We start from the raw sequence: 12193 nt of genomic DNA on the forward strand, positions 1-12193 counted from the left end.
CTATATTTTGGATTTATTTTTAAAAAAAGATTTTAATAAACTCAGGGTAATGATAAGTAGGATTCTGTGACAGAAGAAGCTAAAAAGGAGTTCATGAAAAAAAATATTGAAAACACAATTGCAAACATTTCCAATGAAGAAAGAATTGTCAATGCAGCTACACACACACACACACACACACTTTATGAAGTTCTGAAAACAAACAATGACAAATATAGGCTTAAGGCTTATAGTCAGCAGTTGCTGATTTTCTGCTGTAATTATGGCTTTTCTAGTTTATACAATAAAATCAGCTTATATAAAGTTGTTTTTCTTGAATTTCTACCTGCAAGCCTTTTTCAAGCACCCATCTGAATAAAGCCAGATCATACTAATGGCATCCCACTCTGAAGTTATGTATGATTTCCACCAATAGTTTCATGCAGATATTAATCAATATAGGCAATAAGTTAGAATTCCATGGAACACCATAGGTCAATATCCTAGATGTCAAACAGGATACACGGTTGGCTCGAAAATCATACCCAAAGGGTGTTTATCAGTGGTGCCTGTTCAAATTGAAATATTAAGTTGGGGGCCACAGGGTTCAGTCCAAGGTCCTGCATTCTTCAAATGATGACTTGGAGCAAGAGATGCAGGAAATGCTTATTTTTGCAGATAATACAAAACTGGATGTCTAATACCACTGGAAACAGAAATAAAATATAAGACAATAGATTAGAGAAATGGGCTAAAAATAACAAACACATTTATCAGAGACAAATGCAACATTCTTTATGTACAAAGAAGGAATAAAATGCATAGCTACAAGATAGCTTGGTAACAGTGCTTATTGAAACAGATTTTGGAATAGTACTTGATTGCAAATGGAGTATGTATGAGCACTATGATATGGAGGCAAGAAAGGCTGCATAAACAGAAATATAGTTTCCAAGTCATGGGAAATAATAGTTTCACTATTTTCTGTGTTGGTCAGATTCCACCTTGATTATTATGTCCAGTCCTGGGCACTCCATTAAGATGCATTCAGTAATTCTTGTAAGTCTAGACAAGAGCAAGGAGGATTATCAAAATACCAGAAACTGAGGCCTATGAGAAGGAATTGGACATTTTTAGCCTTAAGAAGAAAATGCCGAGTGGGAGAACACACTTTTCAACTATCTGAAAGGATGTTGTATATGCAGACAAAAGTCAGAACCTGTTGTTCATCATTCCAGAGTGCAGGACACAAAACAATAGATTCAAGTTACAGGAAGACAGATTCCAAATGACTATTAGAAAAAACCTTCCTAAGAATAACAGTGGATCCATAAGGGAACTAATGGTGGGCTCTCCTGCACTGAATGTGCTCAAGCAGAGGGGATGTTTTAATTTGTATTTTGCACTGGACAGGGAAGGGACTCATAGTTTAAATGGCTATTTCTGTCAGAGATCGCTGGAAAGCATTTGGCCCAAGAGATCAGAAAAATCACACACCAGGCATTTCTATAAAAATAAATGTATTTACAGAAAGCTTCTTACATAAACATATTTACAAGCTTATGCATTCACAACTGCTCAGAGAGGACTGGGAGGAAGGCAGGTAGAAAGGAAACCGAAACTGACAAGCCCAGGCAAATTCCTTCCAGGCAATTTCCTTATATGGTCATTCTTTTCACACCCAAAACTGTGGATACTTAAGTCTGACCTTTTTACCCTGCCAGAGTGATTTGTTACCATAGTAACATAGTGGCTTGGTCCTTGCAAAACAATCAGATGCAGACAATTTCCAACTCTTCTCATTGTATAACATTTTATCAGCTTTGGCAATCTTGTACACAATCCTTTGAGATTTAAAAATGAAGGCAAGATGCCTTTTCAGGCCTTGAGAAAGGAGAGGCCTCAGGTTAAAAAAAAGATACTGTCTACTGTTGTAGGAAAAAATAAAGAGAATGCAGAGACATTACAGTCCCCTGGTGGTGGGGGTGCAGGAGGGGGCTGAAAAGGAAATTTGGTTTACACTGTCCAGAGGGGTAGTTTATGAGAAAGGGCAGAATCTCTTTATATCTTAAAAGTGATTTCATATCTATCAGTGATGTTCAGTTGTCCATTTGGCCACTATTACGCTTACTATCAAATGTAGTCCTTTACAGCAGTGCTTCTCAACCTTAGCAACTTTAAGATGTGTGGACTTCAACTCCCAGAATTCCCCAGCCAGCCATGGGAGTTGAAGTCCACACATCTTGAAGTTGCTAAGGTTGAGAAGCACTACTTTACAGTCTCAACAAGGTTAGCCTGGAGGCAAATTACTTCAAAAATATGCAACAAATATGTCATTGTGAAATCAATAATGACTATCTTTATTTGTATTAGCTGTTCAGGAATCTGTAACCCTATGAAGGAGAGGTCTTTCTGTCCATTCCATGGAATGTGAATGTTGCCTTGAAATATCAGTACAGAGCTGGGCCTTCTCTGCAGTAGTATCTCCCCTATGGAATGATCCTCCCTTCTATGGTATGCCAGGCTTCAACAAGGAGGTTTTAGAGGCTCTAGGAAAATCTTATTATTTTATTTTATATCTTATATATTCTTTCATTTTTATTCTTCCCAGCTGACTAATGTCTATCAATATTTTTAGTCTTTTTTATTGTATAGTTTAATTACTGTGTTTTATTTCTACTAGTAAACCACTCAGAACTACACAAAGCAAAAGTGCTATACAAAGATATTAAGAAATAAATAAAAAATAAATTTGTTATCCTGAGCTACATTTTCAAGATTGCCTCATGATTTTGAACAGAACTCTACCTGAAAATATGCTTGTATGAACAGAGAATAGTCCCTCAATAGATTAATGGCTAAGAGATATACAGTTACAAGAAAAAGGCTGCACATTTCAGAAACATAGCTTATATAATGAGCTCCTGCATACCAATTATCCCAAGAAGGATGTTTTAGAGAAGAAATAAACCTATCCCTGTGCTGAACATGAGCCATGAACCGCAATGAATTACCAACATCCACATTCACACTCAGTGGCACACACTGACTTTCCTTTTTTTTTTTTTGTGAACTTTGGCTATTTTAATGGGCTACTTGCTGAAGGAAAACTTACCCATGATATGAACATAGATATTAATAAAATTAACTTATATCCAGTTCTAAGCTTTCTGAGATAAAATGGATGAGCAGTTCATTGTATTTAACAATGGGAGCAGGAGTTATTATCTGAGCTCTTTTGTCCCATTGGCATAATATATACATAGAAGGCATTTTACATTTACATACTGTAAGTGTAACCCCAGATCAGTCAACATTTGGCACAACTTGCCAGCACCTGGTGGGAGTAATGAAAAGGTTGGATGAAGATGGGGTTGAGTTATAAGAAAATTATTTTAGCCTCTAATATTTTCATGCCATTGACAAGCCATCAGCTTCTTCAAAATCAAAGATGTGCTTTAAAAAGAGAACAAAGATAGTTTAATTGATTGATTAAAACCTGCTTTGAAGTACTGGAATTCAACTTCAGTTTACTGACAACTCCCAGAATTCCCCAACCAGCCAACTTCCAAGACTATTTGGCTTCTAAACACCAGTAATGCAAGAAAGACTTGAAGAAATGGCCACTCCCTGTGAGGGCTGGAGGGGGGCACAAACAGGCCATATGGAGCCTTGAACTACATGTTTGGGCACAGCCACAGAACTAATACATTTTTGCTTTCAATTGCCCCCAACTATATTTAAGTACAGTATTTCATATGAACTAAACAATGGTTAATGTTAATGTTAACTATGTTAACCGGCTTCATACAACTGTAATGATGAAGCAACAAACTACGATTAATCTAAAACAAGATCAAGAGCTTACAAATTCATCAAACCAGCAAAAAGGAAAGAGGAATAGACAATAGTAGAGTGACTTATTTTTAACATACTAAATTGTGTTTTAATAAGCCCAATTCTTCCACTGTATTCAACTGTTAAAAAGTAGTTTAATAATATGATCAGTAAGATAAATGTGCATTACAGGAATCCTTGTTTAGCAACTGCCTTGGACAGAGACCATTCACAGTTACGACGGTGATGAAAAAGTAATTTTGCAATCAATGTCCGCATTTATGACCTTCGTAGCATCTCTCTCTCAGTCGCATGTTATATTAGACTAGCACGACTACTCAAACAAAAAATATTTTTGAGCTGTGTAAGGCTAAAACTTAGAAGAATCAAGCAATACTAGGTTTTTTGGGTTGCCTGGATGAGCCCCTGCAGTTTTCTTGGCAAGATTTTTCAGAAGTGTTTGGCCATTGCCTCCTTCCTAGGATTGAGAGAGTGTGACTTACCCAAGTTCACCCAGCTGGCTTTGTGCCAAAGGCAGGGCTAGAACTCACAACCTCCCTGTTTCTACACCAGTGCCTTAACCACTACACCGAATTGGCTCTAGTTTGTTACAATCCTACAATCCTTTATCTTGCAAGGTATAAAGAACTTTATCTACCCAAACTGGCAAATAAGTAAAGTACCAAAAGGTCTTTCTTCCTTCTTCCTCCTCCTCTCCGGTCCCAGTTTCTCCTCAACCCATATAATAAAAAATAAACTATCATAGACTAACATCTTATTTGATTCAATTTACTTTCCAAAGAATAATAAATTGAGACCTTTTATATAGTATTTATTTTAGCATAACAAACATCAGAAAACTGTTAATGCTGGATTTTCATCTAGCTTGTGGAGGCAATTTTTGTCTATTTTTTGAATAACAAATGCACACAGGAAGAGACTATTAACATAATAATAAGCCCCTTTAAACTCAATGGGACATTTCAGACCGTGTTTGTGTGTGAGTGTGTGTGCGTAGATGGGAGTACGTGGGAAAAACCAAAAACCTTCAATAACCCTCAGGTTGTATTTTAACTGAATAGTTTGAGTGCCCTTAATGAAACATACTCATCCCCCCCCCAACTTAAAAAGGTCATGGGCATGAATATCCATACACTGAAATGCAACATTTAGAAAAAGTATGTGATCTAATTCTAACAATATATCTAGCATAATATGTCCAGTCATTCTCAAAATACAATATGATACTTATAAAAATAATAGATAAGCTAAACTAATCAGCAATTACAACATGACCTTTAGACAACATAAAAGCTTTGCATATAATAGGTTGAAAGTATGAGCAAGTCACCCAAGTCACTGCATCACAAGCCACCAAAACAGAGGAGGCAACCCAAAGTGTCGGTGGGACTTTGTTGTATTTACTTTTAAAAGGTTAGCTAAATCCTATTGATCTTTGGCAAGCAAGAAAAAAAATCAGATAAAGATCTTCTGCAGGGTGAAACTAAGGGCATAGCACAGTCCAGAATGCAACAGGGCAGCACCTTAGCATAAAGGAAAACTCCACTTGTTGGATGGTGTACTGTTCATTGTACTACGTTCATCCATCAAGTTCAAGAGACAACAAAAGCTGCTACATAATTAAGCTGTTGGTTAATCAAAAGTCAGCTGCTATGTATTAACAACTTCCAAAAAGGAGACTATAAAAAGGACATTAATATGGATTGAAAATTAATCATGATTGCCAGAAAGCCTGATATGGCAGTTCTGCCCACAGAAACATGTGCTCAGCGGTGTCTGCCAAAACTAGAAACAGCACATGGCATTCATTCTGCTACCCTTAACAGCATCAACAGATACAGAGACAAATATTCCAAAATGCCAATGCAAGGCTCAAGGAGTGAAGCTGAGTCAGAGTCTAATAATATTCTAAGTTAGATAAAACATGTTTCTCTTCTTTTTTCTCTTCCTATATTATTTAACCTTTCCCATCTCATTGCAATAGAACTGTTTGTCTAGAGATGTTTCAGCACTACATTGGCGCACAGCTTTGATTGCTAATGGAGTTTTATCTCTCTAATAATTGTGAATATTGTTCTTTTAAATTGCAGCTTGGAAGCTGAACAATTCACAGTGGTGTGAACTTTCCAAAACAAGTCTCTTAACAATAGAATTGGGTCTACAGTAGGAATGCAGACTTTAGGTGCGCTCTCTCCCTCCCTCCCTCTCTCCCTCCCTCCCTCTCTCATATAGAGATTCACCAACCAGAACCTGGTGCAAGGATTTATTTTCATTATCAAAACTTACAAAAACTCACAAACAAATCTCTTCACATTCAGAATTGCTCCAATCTTCCACCAGGTTGCCTTTACTTAGCCATATAGTTCAGGACAAACTAAACGGCTTTTTGTTGTCATTAACAGCTAATGACTGTAAGCTTTTACTGACATACAGTACTGTAAATTACCCAGGTCTGCTACAAAATCCCATTCAATTATCCAAGATATCAGAACTAGAAGAGGCTACTGCTGCTGACAAGAGGATCCAAGAAAAGGAGTGGACATCATCTCTGTGATAAATATTGTAACAGAAGATCACAACAATTTGTTTCATATCATTTGGTACGGTACTCATGTAGTTTCTTTTAAAAGTTATTTATTTTTGTTGCTATGAGATCCAAAAAGAAAAAAAGAAAAACTTCAACAAAATGTAATAATTTCTTGTGTGTGTGTGTGTTGTATATATGTGAGATTATTGTTTTGTTACATGAAAGAAACCACAAGCAAACAAACAAACAAAAAGAAATCAAGATCCTCCCCAAAACCCAAGCATGAAGTACGAAGGGTTTTGATCCATGATAGCCCTTTCACACATGTAATCCCCCAACAGCAAATGGGATACGGAGTGGTAGAATCAGAACTTTATGTACTGGCTTCTGCCCTTAGCTTTTTCATTTTCAACAAAACATAAAGAGTAACATTTTTATGTGCCCAAACAGATCCACCTGAACATATGGAATGGCATGAGCAGGTATGATCTTTCTCCATGTTTAGTTAAACAACAACTAAACTACTGCTTCATTCTGCAGTCATCTGGTGATGAACACACTCTCTTAAAAAATCTTCCTCTTACCACATACCCATAGTAACTAATAATTTGTGTCACTATAGGCAAGCCTGGACTAGTAGCTATCATCTTTAAATATTTACTATTAAAACCTATCCGAACACTCCCTTACCTCAGAAAAGTCTTATATGTTGCTAAGAAGTACATCTAAAAATAGTATAGTTAAGACTTAACTGATTAAATTGTAAACTAACTCAGATGTTATCCACCTATCTAAAAAAAAAAAGCACACTTATTCTTGAGCTAACTGAACTGACATCAGGTATTCTGCAACAGGTGACAATGATTTAACTTCCAGTTACCTTTGCTTCATTAGTCTTCCACTCATTTTATTTCTGTCTATAGTTTGAACCTACTTTTTAGTTTTAATTAATAGTTTTATAGTGTACAATTTTACCAAGACATAACTCTCTCTCCTGATGAGAGAAAAAAAAGAAAAAAAGGAAACCATATCCCAATTTTTCCTCCCAAAGTTGCCATTCTTGCATTTTTAAAGATGCTTTGTTTCTTTAGATTTATTATTTGGGCCACTGCAATCAAGACCACACGAAGTAATTTATATGTTCTTAGGGAAAAAAAGCAACTGCTGGCTTGTGACACTTTAAAAGGTGAAAGTAAGAGATGAAGAGACATCAAAGTATACTCTGCCTTGTGGCATCTTGCAACATTTTTAGACATTTATTTCAGAGGAGCCCTTCTCTCTTCTCTGGAGAAGACAATGCCGTATATTTGTGCATTTTGTTTTGCCTTTTCTTCTAAAACATTCATTGGAATTTAAACATTGTAAAACTGACCTTAGAATTTGCCCGTAAACTAGAGACAAGAATCAGCAGGATGACAGAAACCATATTTGTTTCAAATATAAGCGCAGATACAAGGATCACAGGTCTTCTGTTGTTAGCATCTGGTGATAAAAAATAACATAAATAAGCAGATGTATATCTTTACAGATACTACCTGCATGCTAGAAAAGGTACATACAAGCAGACCCCTTTATGTATGAACTCAGTACAAACTGAAGATTGATGTATTTTGTCTGCTATGATGAACCTAAATTGTCTGCTACAGGATTTCACACCTGACCTTTTTTGCTTTAGGAATTAATGGGAAGTAACAAGAAATGTATCAGTATATATGTCCAATTACATAGTGTAAGAACTAAAATGAAATTTCACAGAGTTGAAAACCAAAGCAAAGTTTGGCATCTTTAACTTCAGTTCTTTCACTGAAGAATGAAATGAAATGGCTGTCAGAAAAGGCCATTTTTAACTGAGATTTAATTCCAAATTAATTCGTCGAAGGAAAAATCACAGTCCTTATAATATTATAATTACCATATTCTCTAGGTCATAATCATTCAACATAGAGCAATCTTATGCATGTCTACACAGATATAACTCCTTTTGACTTCAGTGCAAAATGGAAAGCTACAATGTATTAGATCCCATTATTTGTGTCTCTAATCCACTCTTTCCCAATTTTAACAACTTCCAAATGTGTGGACTTCATATCCCAGAATTCCTCACCCCGTATACCCATTGCTGAGAATTCTGATAAATAGAATCTGGAAATCTACACACACCCATTATGATATTCCCTTTCAGGGTAAGCACAAAATCATCATCATCATCATCATCATCATCATCATCTGGTGGGACCACAAAATAGACAAACAGAAAATGAAGAAGCCAAAGTGCTCTGGGACTTTAGAATTCAAACAGACAAGCATCTGCCACACAACACCCCAGGCTTAACAACTGTTGATAAGAAAGACCAACAAGTCTGGAGAGTGGATATTTTAATACAGGAGATGGCAGAAGAGAAGAGAAAAAACTGGAGAAAATCACAAAATAGAAAGACCTGCAAATAGAAGTATAACAACTATGGCAAAAGAAAGCAAAGATAGTACCAATAGTAATAGGTGGCTTGGGTGCAATTGCAAAACATCTGGAGCACCATTTAAACACCATTGGCATTTGCAAAATCACCATCAGTCAATTGCAAAAGGCAACTTTACTTGGAACAGCTTACACCCTGCGACAATACCTCTAATATTATTAAACAACAACATCTGCCTATCCTAAGTCCTTGGGAAGGACTTGATAGGTGGACAAGAATGCCAATTCCAGTCTAAACATCCGGCTGTGCGATCAACCATAATAACAATAAATCAAAAGCATGACATATACAAAAGGAAAGGAAACATAGCTAAAAGTAGTTTATACCAACACCAACTTTTCTGTACTTGCAAAGCATTCTTGCTTCTAGCATATCATATATTACATACTGTCTTTTGTTCTTTATAAACTTCTCTCCTTTCTTTTTGAAGATCTCATCAAATCCATCCAATAATATCTCAGTCTTCCCCTTCAATTCAACCCATTTACTTGTCCTTCATGTATTTATTTTGTGATTCAGGTGTCATTTATTCTCTCAACATGATTAGACCATCTCAAAGCAGTCCTTTAGTACTGGTCACATAATTTGGTATTCAGTGCACTTACATTTAGCAATAATTCATTCAATACTATTTCTCTTTACTACATACACTTCTTAAATATTCCTACTGCATTCAACATATATTTCTCCTGACATATCAAGCTCTCACATGCATATAATAAAGTGGGCAGAAGCATGCTCTTATAAGCAGCAATTCTTGCTTATTTTGACAAACAATTTCTCACAACCACATTTTATCTACACCTTTTCTACCAGCATTCTTGTATCTTAACACTTTCCCAATCCATTCTTTCCTATCTTTAGTAAATATTCTACCAAGATATACATATTCATGTACTTGCTCTAGATCTTTGCTACACATGTATACCTTGCAATTGTTATCTCTATTTTTTTTTCTGTCAAGCATAGCTACCTTGGCTTTTATATATTCAACCCTAACCGTAACCTTTTCATTTGTACAGGGGAAAAATAACATCAGTCTTTCAACCATCAGATATAGGTTTATGTCCAACACCCACTCCATAATATTGTTAGTGACCCCTTCTACCCCCATTATGGCTTGTTCTCTTTGTTACCCTCTGGGAAAAGGTTCCACTGCATTCGATGTAGAACAGCTAGATTAGATAATAATTTTGTCCCTTGGGCTATTAGACTCCTGAACTCTTAATAACCTCTTCTCATTCCATGGGTACACATGCTGTGTATAGGACTGATATTTATTAGGGATCGAGATTTGAGGAGTGGAATGGGTAAAGAATATATATTACATATTATAGTAATTATGGTATTCTTATTTTATTGTTCGAGCCAATTACACCAAAATTTCATTTAATGTACACTTTGGTACATAGTGAAATGACAGTAAAAGCTTACTCTACTCTACTCTACTCGCACACCGCAGTCATATATTTACATGTCTCCAGATAACTTCATCTACACCACCCAGCATTTATGACTTTCTTGGACATTACCATTTATACCATTTGTTTCAATTTGATTCTCTAATATATTACTATAATTCTTATACATATCTCTAAAACAGTCTTTATACCTTTGTTTCCCCTCAAATAATTTCATCACATTTATTTTTAATTTCATTTGCTTCATAATTTCATTACCTTTCTTTTTTAATTTCATTTGCTCTACAGCTAGTCCTTGACTTACGAAGGCAATTGGGACTGGAATTTCTGTCACTAAGCGATGTGGTCATAAAGCATAACCACACTGCTTAGCAACGGCAATCCCTGCATCCCGGTTGCTGTCGTTAGCTGAATCCCATTGTTGTTAGGCGAGGAAACTTCCTGCTGGGTTCCCACAACCAAAGTCAGTGCAAGTCCCAGGCCTGCAGGCAGTAAGTGGCTGCTGCTGGGTGGGGGAGGAAGCAAGGGGTGCATGGGAGGGTTGGGGAGAGTGCATGAGAGGTGCGGCACAGGGAGGGTGCACGGGAATGCATGAGAGTCGCAGCATGGGTCTGGGAGAGTCAGGGAGTGTGCGAGGAGATGCATGAGGGGCAGCATGTGGGTCGGGGAGGGTGCAGAGTTGCCACATGGGTTGGGGAAGCTGTGCAGGTGTGCGGTGTGGGTCAGGGTGGAGATGTGTGGCATGGGTTGGAGAGGGTGCATGGGGATGTGCGAGTGGCTGGTGTGGTGCAAGCGCAGAAGGCCTAGGGGAGAGTGCGCAGTTGGGGGAGACTTACCCCAGTGACTTGCAACCTTCCCTGCCAGCTTCCTCACTGAGTTTCTGGGGAAGCTGGCAGGGAAGGTTGCAAATGGTGATCACATGATCATGGGGTGTTTGTCAAACCAGTCGTAAGTGCTGTGACCGCAGGAATGCTGGGATGGCTGGAACTCTGAGGACCTGTCGTAACCACCATTCATTCAACACCGTCATAACTTGGAACAGTCGCTGACTGAATGGTCAAGGACTACCTGTACTCTGATCAAGGCTCCTTGCTTAACTCTCCTCCACCACATCCAAAACATTTTTCCATTAAGATTGCTCTCCATTTTCTTTTAAAATCTTAAGCATTCCTTCTTTTCTCTTTGATCTTATTCTTTGTAATTATATTTTTCTCTATACATATTATACAATATAGTCCTCTCAACCTCAGATTTTGCAGCAAACTTCTACTATATTAATTTTTCTTCATCCATTTCTTTAACTTCACCATTCCACCAGTCTTCCTTTTTCAATCTTTCTATTAGTGTAACTTATACTCTGCTGTAACTCTTTGTAATATAATTTCTTTTCATTCTGTTCCAAGCAGCTTCTACTTCCCTTTTCCTTATGCCCATTTTCCACTCTTTTGGGAGATTAGTCTCTCTTCTATTTTTTTCATGCAGACTCATACTTTATCTTTCTGTACTCCTTCCACTTTCACTTTAGTTCCTTTCCCTTCTTTAATTTCTATAGTTAATTTCTTTCCTCTGAACAGTGGGGTGGTTAGATAATTTTAGATTCTGAATTAATTGCCTTAATGGGCCTCATTCTACACTTTGTAGAATGCTTTGTAGGGTGACTGTTTGGATGGCAATATGTAACAGAGATCTAATGTATTTGAAGATTTCAGTTGTTGATTCTGCTACATCTGGTCATGAACTTCAGGCCCTTGATGATACCTGTTTCTACACTGTACAATGAGAATTAGAGATAAGTACAAATAGAGTGCAGCCCTTTTCAAACTGCATTCTGTAACATAATCAACAGAGGCCATCAAATTCTGAATGATGCAAAACACACACTAAAGTCTAAAATCTCCTCAAACCTGAGAATGCACTCATGGAAATTAGGG

The 12193-nt window shown here is 37.0% G+C and overlaps 1 protein-coding gene across 2 annotated transcripts in view; it reads right to left on the reverse strand.

Annotated features, from left to right (window-relative positions):
- The window catches only part of THRB (thyroid hormone receptor beta), a 183832-nt gene that overhangs the window by 120633 nt on the left and 51006 nt on the right, over positions 1 to 12193 (reverse strand). For both annotated transcript variants that reach the window (XM_063303893.1, XM_063303892.1), the window contains exon 3: positions 7737 to 7846. The gene's annotated coding sequence lies outside the window, so the exon portion shown is untranslated. The remainder of the gene's footprint in view (positions 1 to 7736; positions 7847 to 12193) is intronic.

This window comes from Candoia aspera, chromosome 4 (genome assembly GCF_035149785.1).
Source record: "Candoia aspera isolate rCanAsp1 chromosome 4, rCanAsp1.hap2, whole genome shotgun sequence".
NCBI classification, from domain to species: Eukaryota; Metazoa; Chordata; class Lepidosauria; order Squamata; family Boidae; genus Candoia; species Candoia aspera.